The sequence below is a fragment of the Silurus aristotelis genome (genome assembly GCF_946808225.1).
Source record: "Silurus aristotelis genome assembly, chromosome: 9".
Lineage (NCBI taxonomy): Eukaryota > Metazoa > Chordata > Actinopteri > Siluriformes > Siluridae > Silurus > Silurus aristotelis.
The window spans coordinates 17460755-17481530 of NC_139582.1; the positions used below are offsets into that span (position 1 = coordinate 17460755).

A 20776-nucleotide genomic window follows, 5' to 3' on the forward strand; every position below is an offset into this window, starting at 1 on the left:
ATATATATATACACATACATACATACATACATACATACATATATATATATATATATATATATATACACATACATACATACATACATACATACATACATATATATATATATATATATACATACACATATGCATACATACAGTACAGACCAAAAGTTTGGACACACCTTCTCATTCAAGGAGTTTTCTTTATTTTCATGACTATGAAAATTGTAGGTTCACACTGAAGGCATCAAAACTATAAATTAACACATCTGGAATTATATATGGAATTATATACATAACAAAAAAGTGTGAAACAACTGAAAAATGTCATATTTTAGGTTCTTTAAAGTAGCCACCCTTTGCTTTGATTACTGCTTTGCACACTCTTGATGAGCTTCAAGAGATAGTCACCTGAAATGGTCTTCCAACAGTCTTGAAGGAGTTCCCCGAGAGATGCTTGGCACTTGTTGGCCCTTTTGCCTTCACTCTGCGGTCCAGCTCACCCCTAAACCATCTCGATTGCGTTCAGGTCCTGTGACTGTGGAGGCCAGGTCATCTGGCGCAGCACCCCATCACTCTCCTTCTTGGTCAAATAGCCCTTGATGCCTTCAGTGTGACTCTACAATTTTCATAGTCATGAAAATAAAGAAAACTCCTAGAATGAGAAGGTGTGTCCAAACTTTTGGTCTGTACTGTATATATACAGTGAGGAAAATAAGTATTTGAACACCCTGCTATTTTAGTAGTTCTCCCACTTAGAAATCGTGGAGGGTTCTGAAATTGTCATTGTAGGTGCATGTCCACTGTGAGAGACATAATCCAAAAAAAAAAATCCAGAAATCACAATGTATGATTTTTTAACTATTTATTTGTATGGTACAGCTGCAAATAAGTATTTGAACACCTGGGAAAGTCAATGTTAATATTTGGTACAGTAGCCTTTGTTTGCAACTACAGAGGTCAAACGTTTCCTGTAGTTTTTCACCAGGTTTGCACACACTGCAGGAGGGATTTTGGCCCACTCCTCCACACAGATCTTCTCTAGATCAGTCAGGTTTCTGGCCTGTCGCTGAGAAACACGGAGTTTGAGCTCCCTTTAAAGATTCTCTATTGGGTTTAGGTCTGGAGACTGGCTAGGCCACGCCAGAACCTTGATATGCTTCTTACAGAGCCACTCCTTGGTTATCCTGGCTGTGTGCTTCAGGTCATTGTCATGTTGGAAGACCCAGCCTCGACCCATCTTCAATGCTCTAACTGAGGGAAGGAGGTTGTTCCCCATAATCTCGCAATACATAGCCCCGGTCATCCTCTCCTTAATACAGTGCAGTCGCCCTGTCCCATGTGCAGAAAAACACCCCCAAAGCATGATGCTACCACCCCCATGCTTCACAGTAGGGATGGTGTTCTTGGGATGGTACTCATCATTCTTCTTCCTCCAAACACGTTTAGTGGAATTATGACCCAAAAGTTCTATTTTGGTCTCATCTGACCACATGACTTTCTCCCATGACTCCTCTGGGTCATCCAAATGGTCATTGGCAAACTTAAGACGTGCCTGGACATGTGCTGGTTTAAGCAGGGAAACCTTCCGTGCCATGCATGATTTCAAACCGTGACGTCTTAGTGTATTACCAACAGTAACCTTGGTAACGGTGGTCCCAGCTCTTTTCAGGTCATTGACCAGCTCCTCCCGTGTAGTTCTGGGCTGATTTCACACCTTCCTTAGGATCATTGAGACCCCACGAGGTGAGATCTTGCATGGAGCCCCAGTCCGAGGGAGATTGACAGTCATGTTTAGCTTCTTCCATTTTCTAATGATTGCTCCAACAGTGGACCTTTTTTCACCAAGCTGCTTGGCAATTTCTCTGTAGCCCTTTCCAGTCTTGTGGAGGTGTACAATTTTGTCTCTAGTGTCTTTGGACAGCTCTTTTGTCTTGGCCATGTTAGTAGTTGGATTCTTACTAATTGCATGGGGTGGACAGGTGTCTTTATGCAGCTAACGACCTCAAACAGGTGCATCTAATTTAGGATAATAAATGTAGTGGAGGTGGACATTTTAAAGGCAGACTAACAGGTCTTTGAGGGACAGAATATATATATATACAAAACGAATTAAAAATGTTGTTACCTAATGAATGTGTCCAGGCTGAAGATCCACATATAGAACACAAGCAGAGAAAAGATGATGATGATCAGGAACTAGTCTACATCTGTGGTGAGTGAGAGTCAGGACTTTATACACCAGCGGATTAAAAAAGACGTGCAGTAACAGGAAATCGGTTGTTCGGGTGAAATCGGCGCGCAGTGGAAATAAAAAAAATATTTCACCAAATCAATGGATTAAAACTAAAGTAACGAGGGGTTTTTGAAAATGTAAGAAGTAAAAAGTACAGATATTTGTGTAAAAATGTAATGAGTAAAAGTAAAAAGTTGTCTAAAAAATAAATAGTGGATTAAAGTACTGATACCAAAAAAATCTACTTAAGTACAGTAACGAAGTATTTGTACTCCGTTACTTCCCACCTCTGACACACACACACACACACACACACACACACACACACACACACACACACACACACACACACACACACACACAAAATAAATGCCAACTGTAAATATATAATTATCTGACCCTAACAGTAGCTTGCTAGCAAAACTTTTTTTTGGTCTACCATTTGCTAGTATGCTAGCATGTTTTATGCGATAGATTAAAACATAAAATTAGCTTAAGAAAATAACTCATTATTAGCATATGCTAGCACAGTGCAGAGTTTTTTGCTAACTAGCAGCTGGTTATGTTAGGTGTGTGAATGTACATTTTAAACAAAATGCAGCACTTTATTTATTTGCAGACTGAAGGTCATCTAGTTCCTAGGTAGTGTTAGCTATGCTAAGTTTTTAATAGATCCTGCTAGAACAAAGCGGTGTTCCTAGCTGTTTTGCAAATTATGCTGGGTGTGTCATTCACTTGCAACCCGAGGGTAGGCACATACACATGCGTGCACACACACCCACACCCACACCCACACACACACCCACACACACACACACACAGGATCCAGGTAGCCTCTGGCCTTCCTACTGACAAACCACCACGCTACACTGCCAACTGTTTTTTTTCTACTTGTGTGTGTATATGCGTGTATATGCGTGTGTGTGTGTGTGTGTGTGTGTGTGTGTGTGTGTGTGTGTGCCCCCCAGCGAGAAAACAAATTGTTCTCTGTTCCTGTTCATATCAATTGATGTTCTATTAAGTCCAGATGGCCTTGATAGGCACAAACCTGTCTTGCACAAAATACATACAAAATGTTGATGTCTATTAATTTTCTGTCATTCCCACTTCTACACCGGAGAGCTTTAGCCGTGGGCTGATGGCACCCTGACCAATGCCTTCTCCATTCATTCTCCACACACACACACACACACACACACACACACACACACACACACACACACACACACACACACACACTTATTGTACACCGAACATTCCACATTTATCCCCCACTTACTGTTATATTAACCACCACTCTTCCTGGAAGATGTTCCACAAGATAGTGTGCTGGTGAAGATTTGTGGAGATTCAGTCATGAGGGTGTTAGTAAAATCAGGTACTGATGTAGGTGAGGTGAGTAGACCTGGGGTGCGGTGAGTGTTCACATTAATTCTGTTCAAAAGGTTTGAAGTCAGAGGTCAATAGCAGGAGATCTTCAACTCTGAACCTATGTAAAGCATATGTTCATGTAGCTCACTTTATGTACAGGGGCATTGTCTCTAACCCTAACCCTAGTTCAAGTGAAGGGAAAATTTCATGCTATTGCATCCAAAGACTGTAATGTTAATGTATCCAAATGATACATTTCTGATTCTCATGTTCTTGCAGGTTTCAATGTTTTATCTTTTGTTTCTCAGACCCGGCCAGCCGATTTTCAACTCCTCTTGAAGTACTCTTGAACTTCAGCTGCCAGTTCTACCTCATTTGCTCATAGGCCGGACGGAGAATTTGGCCATGAAAGGCATGTTTGGTAACTGGATACAGAGCGCACAACCAAGCAGGCTTCGTCAACTCCCTCACACCCTCACACCCACACCCTCACACCCACACCCACACACAGAGCACAGACTTTCAGAGTTTGAATCCAGAGCTGCAGGCTTAAAAGAACACCGGGTTCAGCAGGGCTCTGGTTTTACTGTGGCTTGTCATTTAGGTCAGCCCGCGGCACCCCATCGCCATTCAAGCCTCTGTCACGGCTTTCTGAGACGAAACTTTCCTCCTTTTGTATCTTGTAAGTCGGCTCGCGTCACTCCCAGCCGGTCGGAAAACATGCGGATGCCTGTGTTTACTGGAGCTATGAAGGGGCTTCCTGTGGTCCGTTCAAAGGCCAAAGCGAGCTTGCTTCACAGAAAGATTTGATGCTTTCTCTGGCACTCAGCACACTTTCACATTTTACATCACAGCGGTTGATAGGTTTGGGCATCGACCCCCTTCGGAGTCGGCACTGCCTGATTGCAGGGTCCGGCAGTCAGACGAATGCGGCGGTGATAAAGAAAGAAAGAGTAATATTTTTATTTCGCTCGCTTGCGTGGCATTTCCACAGACTCGTTTAGAGCAAGAGATCCATCCTGACCTATGGTGTAAACTTAATTCAGTAGTTTGGAGACTCAATCCTCAAATCCTTAGTTTGGAGACTTAAACACATAAACTCAACCAATGCATTCATTTATTGAGATAGCCAGAATTCCCCTACTTTAACCTCTCAAACTCAAATCTAGTGTCGTTTATAAATTGTTCAAAAACAGATTTTGGTGTCTGAAGATCCAGTTCCATTTTTGTTAATGGAAACATAGTAAACTTGACAATAAATGTCTGAAGTGTAAATGGGTCATGGGTTTAGTAGAATTAGAACATTCGAAAAGAGTTTAAATCGTTCGGTTGGTTGCTAAAGTGTTTTATTCCTCTTATGCAGCAGAAATCCACCAATTACCATTGGTTTAATTTGTCAAAGGACATTTCATTCATTTAATACTGTTCGAATGTGGATCAGATACAAATTCTGGCACCTTTGCAAACCCTGGAATTGATGCGAGCTAAAAAAACACAGCCTTTCGTAAACCCGAGTTAATAAATCAGCTTCAATGTTTTTTTTCTTCAACCTGGTGTGAATATCGATTTCTTTCTTTTCTGTGTTCTTCACCCAGAGATCCTGCATTCTTTCGCCTACACACTTCTCCTCCCCAGCGACCTCGGGATCACTTGTCAGGAGCTCAGACTGCACTTGACCGCCAGCCCTTTTTGTTCCCTCGGAGCGACAGGATGTAAACGTGTGAGGGCAGAAAACGAGGGGTTAAGGCCGACACTCGGCGTGCGAACTGCTCCAACCTGTTCTGATGGTTTACATACCTCATTTCGATATCAGCCAGCTCGCCCCAGGGCCAGAGAGGGAGTGAAACCCAAGATCCAACCTTAACTCTTCCTCCCACCTTTGGTAAGCAAAAAAGAGGACCCCTCTTCTTCTTTGTGTGTGCGTAAAAATGATCTGACCTTGAGGTGTGAAGCTATCTAGACATCTTTTCTTTTAGCGTCAAATGAAAACTTCCTAAAAGCGGGAATGGGGGCGCTTACCGAGCTTTCAGTCTCTGTGATTCTTTTTTTTTGATAAAGTCGTAGCATTTACCCTCAATACCTCACATGATAAAATCTTTTTTTTAATTTTTTTTTTTATGCAGATCATTGTTTGAACACCGAATTTTATATATATATATATATATATATATATATATATATATATATATATATATATATATATATATATATACATATATTTATATATACATTTTTTTTTTTTTTTTTGCCATCACTTGCATATGTGTCTGAAAGATAAGTTGACCTTTCCAGAATCGGCATCAGATGGAACGCTTATTGAAATATTCTCATGTAGCAAGATTAAAAATACGTAGAAAAAAAAAAAAAAGAAGAGGAAAAAAACGCATTGTGGTATTTGTGCATGTTGTTGTACAGTAAAGGCTATTAAAGCGAGAGTTCCTAGAGCAAGTTGGTGCCACAACCACTCCCTCGATCGCCCCAACCCCACCGCTCCCTTCCCTCCTTCTCAGACCTCTGCATACCATTTTCTCTGGTTGCAACGACATTCCAGGAGAACAAGACCAGACAGCGGTGCTGGGATTGAACACGGCTCTTATATTTCTTTAGGGAGAAAATGTTTCATCGAACAAGCATTTTTTTTTACATGAAACGCAACAAAACCACATATCTCTCTGTAATTAAATATAATATTGTCATAATTATAGAATGTGTGCACATCATAAAGACATACATTGATCTAGCTAACGTACAGAATGTAGCTTGCTAGATAGTTCTGAGGTTGCAAAACGCAATTTCAGAGTTTCCTAAAGAACACATCAGATTTCCATTTATTTCTATGCATTTTATTATTAAATTTTTTTCTCATGCAATTCCTATTGTATTCTCATTGGTTTGTTACCTTAACGTGTACAACTGTTCTCTGTTTCATATTGATATGATCGCTAGTTCTTAAGTCATATCATGAATCTTGCAGAGCGCTCAGTGCTGACATTTGTTTCGCGATCAAATGTTTCTGGTTTTTCCGTCTCTGTAGTATGTTTCTGGATACAGATTATTTTGCTGTCAGGTTGCTTTTCTTTGATAGTTTTATAAATTTCACCTCGGGTTTGCGCACCTGTGCCCTGCCTTCATGAACCCTGCATTACAAAACGCTGCGTTTGCCGACAAGCATCCGTCGATGGCGGACCGTTCCGCTGACAACCAACTTCTCTCAGCACTTAAACAATTCTATTGAAAATTTCCATGAACGCAATCTAGCCGAACTCCAACATTATATTCAAAACCAGCCAGTTAGGGTCAAACAAGCCGGAATATTGGAATGCGGATTCACTCAAGTGGACCATTAGTCTTCATAATAAAATGTATCCCATGTCAGCGAGCATGCAGCGCGATTAATATTCGCCTTGCTTGCATTTTCCCTTACTCAGACCGTCCCGGCGCATGCAGGCCCCAGACCTGCCTAGTGCAATTAGAGTGATATATAGGTCCAGGCTGTTTCCTTCAAGGGTGAATCCTTCCTCCAGGTCATTATCATGGCTAAGACTGGAGCTGCACTAGTCGGACATAGAGCTCTTCTTGTCCTCATTTTCATAATCCTGCGAGTCCGATGCCAGAAAAGCAAGCAGGAGCACAGTGGGGTTGATTCAGGAATTTGCTTGTGTCAGGTGAGGGCATGTTGGACTGTTACCAGCTTGATTACGCAAATATAACGATTGTACCTGTAACTCATCCTCCAATGTAATGGAAAGCGATCAGTCTTTTAGAGCATGGAATCGTGGCTGGAACTACACTGTCTCACTGCCATGCACAAAGTAAAATGGTCTTCTTTTTTTCAGTCGGCATCCCTAAAAATTTCAGTACATAATTGGACCTTTAGGACTACTGATATTTCTCTAAAGCTTTACTCTAAACGCTAATTCAAAATACACCATGTGCACCTACCCAGAAAAACTCCAGAGACATGGGAAAGTACAGTTTGCTGTCATTATCTGAGGTTATAAACAAGCTAATAATCAGCTGATTGGCTCCCTCTAGCTCAATAAATGCAAGCATGAGCACTGTGGCATGCCCAGCAATGCCAAGCTGCCACTAGGTGGCCCTTAAGCAAGGCCCTTAACTCTCACCTGCTCAGTTTTATCAATGAGTTTAGTGTAATCACTCTGGATTAGGGTGTCTGCCAAATGTCATCAATGTTGTTCAGGTTTGCGGTTTAAGAAAAAGTTTGAAGGCCCCCCTAGGGGAATCTTTTTTTTTTTTTTATGATTGCTAATCATCGAAATCAACTAAAGAAAATTAAACGAATTAGAATATAACAGTTCTAGATCAATCATGATCTTTATGTAACCATTCAATGTGATTACCTTCAGAGTAGACACACTACAAAGACATAATTATTGATACCGGAGATTTTTCGCCCAGATGTGGTTCTTGCGCAAACAGTTATCATAAAGTTGGAGGCACACAATTGTAAAGGACGTCTTTGGATGCCGATTATTCCCGCACTTGAACTAGGAGACTCAAACCTGTACCAGCATCACACAGCCACTGTGTAAGATATACAGTAACACCATGAAGATATGCTTTACATGTGTTTAGGCGACGATCTCCTGCTATAGCGGTCTGACCTCAACCCAGTCAAACAACTATTGGATGAACTTGAACACTGTCTGCACTTCAAGGCCTCCTTACCTCACCTATAATGATAGGAGCTTCTTTAGAAAGCTAAGAACCCCTTAACCATTGGAGGAACCCTTGAAGAACATTTTGAAGGACATTTCCATTACGACATTTTCAGACATTTTGCTTAAGAGTGGTTTAATTGCAAGAGCGTAGTATGTAAGCATTCAACACAACACACAGCAACGTTCCACATAAAAGCAGAAACCCGAAAGCACTTTGCTGTTTCATGTCAAATTTACATCACAGTCTGCTTTAATAAAGTCTGGACATTTCAATGGATGCCAAGAAAATATGAAAAAAGGGTCATCTGAATATCACTAGTTTATCCTGATGGCATATGACAATGCATTTCAATGGCTTGAGAAAAGTATGCTCTTCTCCAGACAAACAAATAACTAAAATTAGAACGTAACCTGGAAATGCTTTATCTTATTTAATGCATCTGCATCATTAATGCAACACTTTATTCAAACTATCTAGAAGTAAAACTTTGGCAGGCGTAAAGAAAATAAGAAAATAAAACATTTGAATGCACGCAACTGTAGCTGGTAATGAAAATTTAAAGCAACCTTAAAAACAACAACAACAACAAAAACCTGTTTTTAAGTGCTGACACTGGAGACTCCTTCTTTTTTCATACTTTACAATAGTCAATAAATTTTATTTTCATTCATACTTTTTTACTAATCTTAAATCAGTCTAGCTGTTGTTAAATGTAATCAACATCATCTGACCAATCAGATTTGAGAATTCAGTAAAAAAATTTTAATAATTGAAATAATAATAAGTTTTCTAATCCAAAATGTTACATTTCAAACAAACATTGATACGAAAAGCTCCGCAAAGCCGTTTCCAGACACAAAATTAATGCAACTAACCATTGGGGGCTGCTCATATTTATCTTTTCTATAGAGCCAGCCTAAAAGGAGGAAGAGAAAAAAAGGATAGCATGCTGAGGGAGGACCTAAATTACACATTCACTACATAACAAGGTAGGCAGACAATCTGTGCAGCTGCCCCTTTGCATTCCCAGGCAGATATTGATGTCAGCGGAAGCTAAATAAAAGGCGGTCTTAAAGGAAATGAGGAGCGAGAGCGTCTTTCGCCCATAAGGGTCTCCATATGGGACCATGTGGATGGAGCTCCTTCATCATCCTTTCACCTGCGCTCCGACAGATGGACGGAGAGGGGACCGATCGGCCGTTAATTGCCCTTTTCCCTGCTTTTGTCGTGCCGTGGTCCTCAGGTTCACCGAGCCCACTCTAATTAAAGAGCTTTGAGAGCGAGAGCCAGGCATCTGGTCACTGCCATTCTCATTTCCACTCACCAAACAGAGACGGCCAGACAATGATAGCCAATTATCTTGTTTATTTAAAAAACGAAGAAAGAGGAGGAGGCCAGTCTAACTGGGTAATGATTAGTACCGATAGCAGTGCGACAGGCTGCAGAACATCATGAGGAGCTCGCTGGAATTTAGAGATGCATACTAGGATATAGGAAATCGTCCTGGATTTTTGGCCCTATTTCCTGACACATGCCTCTTTAAAGCAATGAATGATGAAAGTGACATTTTGGGAAAATATTAACTTTATATTTTGTGTAAAAATAAACCAAGCAGGAGAAAAACAGCACCGGGAAACTGGAGCTTAAAAAATACAGATATACGAACAAATGAATGAACTGCAGTTATACGTTTGACCGGATCGACATTATAAATAAGTAAATTATAGATCCTTGTCAACCAATCGGAATTGAGCGTGAAATATGCTCTGACAGTTCTCATAAAGCACGTATTATCTACATCTAACATCTGCCGTAAAACATATGCTAAGTAGTAGTGGAAAATTTGCATGTTCTGTAGGCCTTCTGGCATCAAATAAGACAATTACCAATTCTGTCTGGCACGTTTTCCTACGTCGTCGAAACAGTCTTGTGAACAAAGTGTAGCTTTTAGCTTGTTTGACTATCGAACCTCATAACCCAATGTAGCTCCAAATTTTCTCACAATTTTCACCCCAGTTTGATCTTCTTCCTTGGCTGGTCCTATTTAAGGTGTTATGTTTGTTTTCAGAGCTCTTAATGGGCCAGCCCCCTCTCCGACATGGCCTTAAGTTTTCCCAAGGGTCTCTGAGGTCTTCGAGGTTAGCTCCTGTGGTCCGTTCCACAATCTCCACCCGAAACCTGAAGGTGAAGGTTAAAATACCTTTGCAGACGCTGCTCAACGATGTACACTTGCACTTGTACTAGTACTTGCCTTTCTTTTCGTGCTGAATATCGATTTAATTGAAGAATTAGCGGTGCATCGAGCCGGAGTTTAGAGCGACACAAGGACATGGAAATGACGCCGAAGCGAACAGGCCCCTGCTATGATATGTTTAATAGCTTCTTTTGTGCTGAAGCGTCGCACCAAAGAGTCTCATGACACTTGGAGAATATGAGAGACAGTGACTTTGCGGTGATTAATTGACATCTTGTCTGTTGAGGAGGGTATAACAGAAAGCTAGTCATGCTAGGTCTCACTAACCTTACTGCTCTGTCAGTCCTGTATGTGGAATGACTCACATAAGCTATGAACTGTTAGCATGCTAATTAATCAGCTTAGCGTCTTTATTTTGGCTCTGTACACAACCAAATTCTCACAAAATAAATTCATTAAGGTCTCATCAAACTTACTGCAATTACATGAAAACAGCATCAAGTGCCTTCGAGCTCCCCTGAGAATGCTCCAGTGCTAAAGGTGGCACTACTAACATGACATACTATGGAAGTAAGTTCATCAAAGTCATCCATTTATTTATCTATGATGAGCTCAAACTCATTTTAGTTTGTGAAAGCAAGGCTACATTTCTAGAACTTTCTCCAACCCTTATTTTTAAGTATAGTGGTCTTTTAACTCCTGGATAAGATCAGTTGAGTTCTGTCTGTCAATTTTGTAAATTTCCAGTTTATTCCTATGAATGCCTGTTAATTCCCATGGAAAGTTTCCAGTCTTGAAAATTCCCAGAATTTCGCAACCCTAATGCTACCCGATTAGTTCAGAAGTAAGCGTAGTGGTTCCTCAGGTCTTTAGATTATGATCACTAAACATCTATAAATTTTTTTCCCCACTCTTTTTAATTCCTTTAAAAAAAAATTCCTACAATTAGTTGAAATATTCCTCTATTTATAAACAATGCATTGAGTTTGGACCAAGCTGGTTGTTTACAACAAATTTCATGCTGAGTTGATCGTTTTTTTTTTGCACTTATGTAGGTGACCTACTGCTTTCTTTGTGCCGTGTTCTGCTCCAGCGGATCAGCAGCAAATCTCGAATTTTGGGGTGTGTGACATTAAAATCGGATTCCACGGCTTCTTAAATTGAAAAGCAAATCATTTCACAGCTAATGTGCTTAATTTGAGGAAATAATTCATTTCAGCTACAGTTGTTCTTTGCATATAATTCGCATGTTGGTGTTACCGGTTCTTGATTAAGAAGCTTTTTTTTTCTAAAAGCAACAAGAAATTAGAAAAGAGATATTTTGGTGCTAAATCCAAGGAAATGTTTTACTTGTTGTAGGAAAAAATGTTTGCTTATATGCAATTAAGGAAGCAAGGTCTTGATTTAACACTATGAAGCTTCAAACGTATACCAGAAAAAACAAGACTAGATAAAACGATCTCTTCCTAAACATAAAGATGTGCAAACAAGCAATTTCTCGTGCCGGCATTGTTTGATTGGACAAGGGCATACACAAAGTGAGGAACTCGACTGATTAGAATAAATAAATAGATAAAACGCTGAGTTATATAATTAAATGATGAATAAATAACTTTATAAAAGCTGATTGATGTCCATGGATGCAGGGCTTCCTAATGGTTGGCTTTGACAGTGATTGCAAAGGCCCATTTAACAGCTGATGTTTTGTTATGATTGGACATGTCACTCGTCCTCCACTGATTAAAAAGAAGCAAAAAAAAAAAGAGAGAAAGAAAAAAAAAATCTACCCGACGTGCAACGTCCCCTATTTATTTTTTTTTTCTAGGCGAAAAAGATGAGTGCATATTATTTTGTCAATCCTGAGAAATCGGTGACATTCAAATTGATGCCAAAGATGAGAAGTGCCCTTTTCTCAAAGCAGATGAATGAAATACTATATAAAAATGCTATATTTACATAGATGACTGGCAAAAGAGTGACCTTGAGTGCTCTGGAGATTGACTGCGTTTGTCCTGACCTTGTTCTCATGTGTCTTGCATAAGTATTTGCACCCCTTTCCCTTTAACCCTCTGATTTGTGATTGGATAAATATTCACGCTTTGTTTGGGGTAAATTAGTCCTGGAATGTCCGGGAAGTCTGGAATATGCTCAGTTACGGTTTAGTTATGAAATAACAGGGACCTTTAACCTTCACTGACCACCTGGCTGCTTTTCTGACTAATCCCCCTTTTTCCAATGACTCTTGGATGACTCCATTCTTTCCATTTTTTGAAAGAACGGGTTTAATAGCGCCATTTAAAGTTTGGAGGATTTTAATACCCGAATGCAGCAATCTTCTCCACCTTGTTTCACACTCTTGCGGAATGTTCCCAGTGTGTGTTTTACTGTGAAGCAGACATGGGCAGACTCTGGTGATAAGCAGCTCACCTTGCACTCTGCCGGCTCCCGGTGAGCTGTCACTGTATGAACAGAGCTGCAGCACAGGACAGACTGAGGAGTGCTGGAGAGCTGTTCCCCCCCCCCCCCCCCCCCCTTCAACCTGAATGTATAAATATATTATTCAGATATGGACTGCTGTTTACCTGTGATGCTCCCTGCACTTTTACAGCTCCGAGGGTTGAAACCTGGAGGTTGCGTTTGAGACTCGAGCTCCGCTTGTACTCCTGACCCAAAGTGTCAGAGTCGTGTCGAACGCCTTCGGTGTGACCTGCTTTCTGGCTTTCTAGGAAACGATAACTTCATTTATGGATAAAGTGCCTTATAGGAATGTCAGCTGCACTTGTATGCTTAGTAGATACTTTTAAAGAAAACATTATTGTAAAAAGAGCATTTGGGAGTATAGCCAAAGGGCAAAATCAATCATTTGGTACCTTTTTACTGGAACAAACAACATTTTTATAAACTGACCCATGGCTCCATTGCTTTAAGTTAAACTTTGATGTTTAAAATGTCTGGTGGCATTGTTATGCTACAATTATTTTTGCTCTTATAGCTGGCCTGCACTTGTTCGGAGGAATTAGTGCACATCAAAGTTCTTCAAACTGACCACATTTACCCCTATAGTATTATGGACTATTTCTATCTTGGAGGATGTGAGCAATTGTACTTTGACTCCGCCCCCTTTACAGTGCATGGGGATTGATCAAATAGTTAGATGTGAATTATATGCGTTGACCTTCACTCTCACCAAATCTCAACCCACAGCTGAGGGAATATCTTGTGGAGGAACAGTTCTGCATTTCTACATCATCGTACACTAATGCTGTACTCTGTCCAGGTGGAAGAATTTTTTAGTTCCACCACAACCATTGGCAGAATGAAGCATTTACTTGAAAAAAAAAGAAAAAGTAATCCATAACAATCCTTATATTCGAACTCATTCATATCTAAATGCCATGTAGACCTGGAAGGCTAAAGCCTGGTAAAGGTTTTGGCATCTTCCCAACTGCTATAACATTCATAATCAGGCAGTTCTGCTATAAAAAAGGATGTGCAACTGCAGAATGTCACTATTAAACCTTTAATGTAGCGTCGGTCTGAGCGTGTATTATCGTTTATTATAAAAAAGAGACTGTCGCATTCAGTGGCCGATAATAAAAACATGGCTCTTTGACTCTTTGAGAGGTGGAACATGTTCCTATCACCTATGTCATTTCAATATGTTTTTTAATCATACCAGGTTACCGCGCTAAATCTTTCCCGTCTCTATTTTCATCATTCGCATCACGGACCTGACACAACACATCCCAGCAGGCGGCCGAGACTACATGATATTTTCTTTTTTAAATTAAAAAGACAAATGCCAAGCACTGGGCAATATAAAAGCTATAGTGCGGAGTGAATCCGGGGGCATGTTTTCACACCCTTTATCCTGTTAGAAAAGCCCTTTGTGTGGCGGCAGGGGGAGTGGACCGAGGCTCGGGAATAAAGACAGCGCAAGGCAGAAGTTGGGTGTTAATACGTAGATTGGCCGAAGATTACAGCAGGTTTTGGGGAGATTCAGCCACCAGATTTAACTTGGCGCTTTCTCTCACTTGTCACCATGCCAACTGCATCAGGAACCCATTACATGGCTCTGCATCTCAGAACAGGAGCTTTTGAATGCCAAAATATAAGACTATCACTTCCTAAAACACACTAAGCCTCTCATTTTGGGAGGAAAAGTTATAAAACATTATTTTGATCAGGGGTTTTGTTGTGAACCCCATTTTCATATAAATAGAGTCAATGGCTTTTTAGGTATGAAATTAAAACAAAGCCTATTTAAAGCGGTTATTTTGATTAAAACACAAATGCATGCGATTTAACCCTCTATTCCGATCACATATGACATATTAGAGTATACGTTAAAAACAGCTTTTTACTATTCAATAAAAATCGTCAGCTGTGAGCTTTTAGAGGTACAAACAACTTTCCTAAAATAGACATTAAAACATCTTAAATTCGCTGTTTAAGGTCTTAAATGATTTTAAACGGTTCTTACTTTCCCCACGTCCATGTAATGCTCCCTCTAACGCTCATTGAAATGCTCCGACAGCACTTCAGAGTGTTTTTTTTGTTGTTGTTGTTTCTGTGGTGTTGCAGTTCTTTCTTTTGCTGGTCCAAATATAATTTGCTGTATTACGACCTCAAATGAGACCGACGTGCAACAGCCAATCACCTTTCTGTTATTAGTGCAAATCTCTATTCGATTGTACTACAGATGTAAAGCAGAATTTATTTTTCAGCTATGGGGAAGGAAGTGCAAGTTAAGCAATACTTGGCTTGAAAAAAAAGTATTTAGGTTTTGGCTAAGGCCAGTTTGCTAACAGCATATTTGTGTGCGTGCTTTTGATTTCATGCAATAGGGCTTAAATTAAATTCTTAATGATTTTAAAAAGTCTCAAATTTGACTCGGTGAAACCTGCAGAAACCTGTCCACTTCTCCGGTCTTGATTATCCTACATTAAACAAGCTTCCACTCATCTGCATCTTTCCCACAAGAAGATGAAAATGCGCAAAATAACTGAACCCATTCTGCTTGTTCCTATTCAGTTAATCGTTCTTTATAGGCATACAGGCCAAGGCACAAAAACAAAACAAAAAAAAGGCTAAATTGTAGTCTAGGTGGCTTGCTGGGGTATTATTTCACCCAAGAACCAGTGTTTAGTTGACAAGCGGCCTAAGCTTTTCTTTCTATGCTTGATCAAAAAGCCAGGCAACAGATGTCAAGCTTTTGAATTTGCACCCAGAGCATGACCTCGGGGGTCAGGCCCCATACACGGTGGCTCGGCTTCAAGCTGTGCCCAGACAGGAGAGTCTCCCTGGGCACAAACGCCCAGCCAGACAACCATCTCAGCATTCCCTTGCTCTCATCCTGACCGCGATGATGCCCCCGTTAAAACACCCCTGAACATGTTTCTTGTTTGATGCAGACACGACAAAGGACTGCAGGCCTTTTCTCTGGCTGTTGGAAGAGGTGAGGGTGGGGCTAAGGGGTTAGCATGGCTTCCTCCCTGGGAAAAAGAAACATCAATAGAGCGGGGCATTAGCAAAGCTGAGGAGTAGGTTACTCTGGAATTAAGGAACGTTCACTCTGACTGTTTATTTCAGTATTGACGAGTTGGAAGTCAGAAAGTCGCTCAGGTGCTGTGCGTAGAATTTAATGCTAAATTGGGGCAGTGGAGTAAAAATGAATGGAGGCAGACTTTTGTCATAATGGATCCCTTACCTTTTTGCAAAATACTGGGAGCATGGTGGAGGGAGAGGTGCAGGGAGAGGTGATGCACTTGGGTGAATTTTTCTCCTTCGCCATCATAGCATGTCTCACCTAAGTCACGCGAGTCCTTTAATTTGAGCGAACACAGCGTTTCTAACTTTAGCTGTACCTTTTCTATGGTCATCGCTTTGTCCATGTACACAGTTATTTGAGCTTGTGACTGACAACATCAGCATTAAGCTAATTTTCCCTACAAATTTAATGAAGTCCCTGAAGATGCACTTCTTGGCACGGGTTCAAGGCACATATGCTAACCATACTATGCTGGAAAAAATACAAATTAGCGCCATTATGTTCCTCTTTATTAATTTTTGTTGTTTAGACCAGCATTAACGCCTTCATGTCATAGTCAGCCAATATGTCAATATGTTAAAAATTTTAGTTTCATGGATAAGTATTTGATCTTCTGTTAAAAACATTTTAAGTCTTGCCACTGCTAATATAACCCTATCTTTTTTTAAAAAAAGGTATCTATTCAATTGAATCCATTTTTATTTATAGAGAACAAATGACATTGTCTCAAAGCAGCTTTGTGGAGATAAAGTGGTTATAAAAGACTGCATAAGTTCGTTCTTTAGAATTGTAAGTTTGTCCCTAATGAGTGACTCAGTGGTGTTTGTGGCAAGAAAAAACTCATTGTGATGGCATGAGAAAGAAACCTTGAGAGGAACCAGATCAGGTATCTTTTAAATGAAATCAAAAGTAATGTATGAAACCTGAATGCCTGACACAGCAGCACCATGACATCAGTATGAGCAGTGGTGGACAGTAGCATAGTAAATGTAATTCGTTACTGTACTTAAGTAGCTTTATTGCGTATCTGCAACTCAGTCTTTCCTTTTTAATTATGAGTGAAAAAAAAATAACTGGTCAAACATGCAGCAAAGCCACCATTTAGGGTAGATCGCATGCTCTGTTTCGAACTTGTTTCGATTGCTGCTTGGAGGTATCTATTCAGTTCAGCATCGGTTCAACACTAAGCGGAACATATTGAGAAGAATAAATGATAGAAGAAACTCTTAAAAAATTATGTTTTGGGCTCATGATCATTTGAAGAGTTATCAATCAGTGTTTAAGTCATTAATATCATTCTGTTAATAGATTGGTGTACTAAGAGTAACATTAGAGTCATTAAGTAACATTAGAGTTGATGAAGTTGATTTTGTCTTGTGACAAAAATGATTGTTGTACATAAATATGAAGGCAAATACTTATGTGCCTTTCCTCAAGTGAAAGTTTAAAGAGACACTTATTTTTACTGTAGTCATATTTTCAGGAAGCATTGCAGCATCATCCGCCACCAATGTGCATAAGATGCAAACGGCTAACGGGGTTACAAGAATGAATGTGGATAAACTTGTACTTGCCATAGTTATTTTGTTTAGAAAGCGATTGGAGCTACTAGGAGGATGATCCATTACAGCATGACTGGCAGCAGGGTTGAGGGTTTGTCAGTTCAGCACAGTTCCTGCTGAGGAGTGCAGCCCATCCTGCATTAGCATCCCTGCATTAACATAATTCCCCTGAACTGCCTCTGCACCTCCGTGATGCTACCTGCCACGCTAAGACTTCTTAATTGAGTCGTTATAACGTGGCATTGTTTTCCAGGGGTATGTGTTGGTCAGACAGGTGCGGATATGTCTTACTGAATAGCTGGGTTTGGGTGGGGGGGCACGGTGGGGTAGGGGTTGGGGTGTCTGAGTGTTTGAGTGTATAGTGATCTGGACGAGGTTTGTGCTCTTTGTGTCGTGAAAGAGAAGGGAATTGTTGGGGTGGTGGTGGAGGAGGAGGAGAAGAAGGGAGGTTTAACATGCCTCAGGGGACAGGAGACATACACTCTGCTATCTGTGCAGCAAGGTGAAAGAGTTGTCCAGCTAATTATACAAGCAAAGCCGAAGCATTCTGCTTGAGTGGCTCTGCCCTGATGAGCTGACAGAAGAAAGCTAAAGGATGCCATTTGGAAAAAAAAAGAAGAAATGAAGAAAATGGGAGAGATGAATGTCTTTGGTCATGGAGTGTAATCCCACGCCTGCTTTTATCAGCTTTTCTCCGCTGCACCTGAAACGTGGCCTGCCGCTTTCATGGTAAGCCTCAGCATAGCAAAGAAGAGATGCCTTGCGAAATTTGAGCTCCCATATTTTTTTTTTTTTTTTTGCTCCCTCCTTCCCACCTCTGTTGTTGTGTGCCTATGATGCAGAATTATTCAAATCCCTGCATCGGCATCAGTGCCTTTTTTCTCTTTCTTTCTTTCGTTCCCTTTTTTGCTCCTGTGGCAGTGGTTGAAATAAAGGCGGACTTGGTGCAGATGCCCTCGGGACTGGTGGGGCGTGAGGTGAGCGCTGATTCAGACTGCACCGTGCCACCTTGAAGCTGTACTATTTGTCCTGCCTGGGCACCAAGCACCAGGCTTGGCTCGAGGCAAGGGTCCTAAAAACTATGCAAAAAAGCAAATGCTTAGCCCTTTAATATGGCCCTGGTGCACGACACAATCTGCATATGAAATGTGCAGACACAAACAACATGCTTTTCATCCACGGGGTTAAGGGAAGACTGAGGTGCACTTCAGAGTGTGTGAGGAGAAGAATAAGGAGATTTGACTGCATTTTCATTTTAAAGCAGCGCAGGATTTTAGAGTATTGAGAATCTTGTTTTTGCAGTAGGCATGTTTGTGAGTGTTGACAGGGCACCTTCGCATGGTTCATGGGCGGAAGTAGTCAGAGCTCCGGGGGCTGCGAATCACTTGTGTTTGCTCGGCACGCACTAGCAGTCAGATCCGTATCTTGGCCCCTTTGTCTTAGCGTATCAGGAAACAGAGCGTGAACGCACTTGGACAGCCAGAACCAGATGATCGGGTCAAAGAGGTGTCGGATCACCAGATTGGAGGCTTCTGGGCCAACGTGACCCCTTCGCTCTGTGAGCACCTTGAACTTCTTCAACCCTGCTGTCATGACAATGACTGCTACATCCTACCAGCGGACCACAGCTCAGATCTGAGAGCTGGAAATGGTGAGAATGGAAGGAGGCACGCTTAGCATCGCAGTATTTCCCAGCCCTTGTGCATTAACCTCTCAGTGTAATTATGCATAATTGCCCTGCCACATGGAACTCAGAATGCATGAGGTGGGGGATCGGCTAAAGGCTCAAATATAATGTATGTTATGTTAAAGTATTCATAACACTGTCTCGTCTGCAGAATTGCCCTTGACTCAAGCACGCCCTTTTAGCAGCCATCAAAGGGCAGCAATATTATCCAAAGCTCTGGGTCTGGACAAATCGTACTCTTGTCAGAGTTTCTGGCTTCATCTGAGGCCCATCTCTGGCGATTCCAGCCTGGGTAGGGGGCACATTTAATGGCCTTGTGAAGGAGCTGCAAATAGCCTGATTTGACAAGGAATGAGCCAGAGGGAAGTGGCCTAAAATGGGCCATGTGTAATGACCCACTGGGCTGCCCTTTTTGCCAGACATGACAACTTTTCTAATTAGGCAGGAAGTTAATTTCTTCAAGTAAGGATGAGTTGGGTCCACCAGCCCATTAGTCGGGGAATTAGGGAATCAGACAATTTTTTGTCTTAAAATGTTTTTTCTTTTTTTTCCAAAGCAAGCAAGAATGATTTAGGTCCACCAGCCCTTTACTTGGAGAACCAGGGAATCGGATCATATTTGTTTTAAAATGCAACCTGGTTTTATTTACTCATTGAAAAGAAAATGTATAAAACATACTTTACAATTTATGCCATTTGTAAACGGTAGCTAACATCATCTACACCGAACTTCCAATCGGTTTTTGAAACGTGTTTAAAAATACAACATGGCAGCAATGCCATCAGCTATAATTCTAGCTCTCAAAGTCTGTCTTGCTACCTTTGAGGCCTACTTTAACCACTTAACATCACTTAATGTCACCGACCATACTAGACGAGCTCTCCCCTGATGCCGCTAGCTTGCTAAATGGTTTGCTAAAAAAAAAAAAAAACTTTTTATTTAATCCTGGCACCTTGCCAGCAGAGAGGTCAATGCTAATTCTGCCCACTTTTACATAGCTGGCATGGTGGATAGCCCTTCTCTTCCGTGTGCGAGTTCCCGGCCTGTGCCGTCACTCTCGCAGTGTGTCAGGGTCTCATATCCATTCTCCTCTCAAACACTTATTCTTTCCTCTTGGCCTCTTGGAGGCACGACTGCCAGAATTAGGGAGCAATTAATGTCAGCGTTGATGGCAGTGGTTATGTTAAACTGACTTCTGCCTCCCAAATTTAAGCCCATTTATTCCATTGTTCATTAACTGGGAGGGTTGAAATTACTGTCAGATGAAGAAATCAGTGTCAGGTGGAAATGGCCTGGGCGGGAGTGTGTTTTCGCTGCACCTGCCCCTGCCGTGCTCTCGCACTCTTTCTCTCACACACACACACACACACACACACACACACACACACACACACACACACAGCAGCGTCTAATGGCCCTTATAAGTTAAGCTCTTGTGCCAAGATTTGTGTCGGACCGAACACTCGCTGAGGCAGCATCTCACCTTGTGTTACACCGGAGAACCTGGATT

General features: G+C 41.1%; 2 long non-coding RNA genes across 3 annotated transcripts in view; one reads left to right on the forward strand and one right to left on the reverse strand.

The window, feature by feature from the left end:
* The first annotated feature begins 5188 nt into the window (after window positions 1-5188).
* The window catches only part of LOC310731484, a 45107-nt gene continuing 29519 nt past the window's right edge, over window positions 5189-20776 (forward strand). For both annotated transcript variants that reach the window (XR_014535215.1, XR_014535216.1), the window contains exon 1: window positions 5189-5471. This is a non-coding gene — a long non-coding RNA (uncharacterized lncRNA). The remainder of the gene's footprint in view (window positions 5472-20776) is intronic.
* LOC310731489 lies at window positions 8770-11030 on the reverse strand. Its single transcript, XR_014535222.1, has 3 exons — window positions 10943-11030; window positions 10524-10744; window positions 8770-10450 (listed from the first exon to the last, which is right to left on the reverse strand). It is a non-coding gene; the product is annotated as an uncharacterized lncRNA (long non-coding RNA).